This window comes from Olea europaea, unplaced genomic scaffold (assembly GCF_002742605.1).
Source record: "Olea europaea var. sylvestris unplaced genomic scaffold, O_europaea_v1 scaffold1201, whole genome shotgun sequence".
Taxonomy (NCBI): Eukaryota; Viridiplantae; Streptophyta; class Magnoliopsida; order Lamiales; family Oleaceae; genus Olea; species Olea europaea.
In genome coordinates this window covers 1-1,382 of record NW_019229430.1, presented here as the reverse complement: position 1 = coordinate 1,382, position 1,382 = coordinate 1, and positions in this window count along the sequence as shown.

The following is a 1,382-nucleotide window of genomic DNA, read 5'->3' as shown; positions in this document are numbered from 1 at the left end:
ATTTCAGACATCCGTTTCAAGCCAAATTCAAGTGTTTTTGCAACATCTTCGTTTGATAGAAACGTGCAAGTATGGGACGCTGTCAAGGTGCTAAAGCTTTTCCTGTTCCTTTTTCCTGTATATTGCTTGTAGCCATTTCTGGGTTTTTCCTAACATACTTTGTCAGCCAGACCTACCATAATTATGCAAATAGCTTTGAAGTGATGTGTCTAGACGCATTGCCCTAAATATTTCCAAGAATATTGATTGAAATGGTCTAAAAACATTAAAAATAGATCACATGGCATATTATTATTCTGAATGAAATGCAAAAATGTTTCATGACTCTGCTGTTTTAGCAGGCAAAATCAAATTCTATGCTTGTCGGGCATGCTAAACCTGTGATGTCACTGGATTTCCACCCAACAAAGGTCAATATCCTCTGCTCTTGCGACAGCAATGATGAGATTCGATTGTGGAATGTCAATGAATCTGCTTGCATTCTCGCTTTTAAGGTCAGTTATGTAGTTTTGTGGACGGGCACGTGTGTTTTGTGGACGGGCACGTGTGTCTATTTTGCCCATTCACTATCATGGTTAATTTACTTTAATTGTCTTCCTGTTGGCTGACAATATTGTTATTTGCTGGTATGAATTTCGTTTAGATGTTGATAAATGGTTTTAAGATTTGACAAGGAATCTAAGATTCTAAATATTTGCTGGTATTAATTTCGTTTAGATGTTGATAAATGGTTTTAAGAGTTGACAAGGAATCTAAGATTCTAAATTCCAGTTATATTCTTTAAGATGGCTCTAACTTCTGATTTTTTCCACGGTGCAACTGTAGGGAGCAAATTCCAGTTATATTCTTTAAGATGGCTCTAACTTCTGATTTTTTCCACGGTGCAACTGTAGGGAGCAAATAAACAAGTTAGATTCCAACCTCGATCTGGGAACCTTTTGGCTGCTGCTACGGGAAATGTTATCAATATGATTGATGTTGAGACTAGCACCATCAAGTATCGGTTACAGGTATACTGTAATTTGTTGAATCAATCCTAGTGCTTGTTTGTAACAAAGTATTGGACTCGAGAACAAGATTTTAGCTTCTTTCACTTTCTTAGTGCTGTCCAATACTATTTAATCCTCCTACCAAAATGTTTTGTGTCATATTATTGTTCCTGCATGCATTTTCTTAATGCTGTCCAATACTATTTAATCCTCTTACCAGAAATGTTTTGTGTCATATTATTGTTCCTGCATGCATGAAATCAGATATGATATAAGTTTCTCCTTTAATTTCTAGGGACATGCCAAAGATGTTTGCTCGATGTGTTGGGATACCAGTGGCAGATTCATGGCTTCCGTAAGTGAAGATTGTGCACGCATATGGTCAATTGCAGC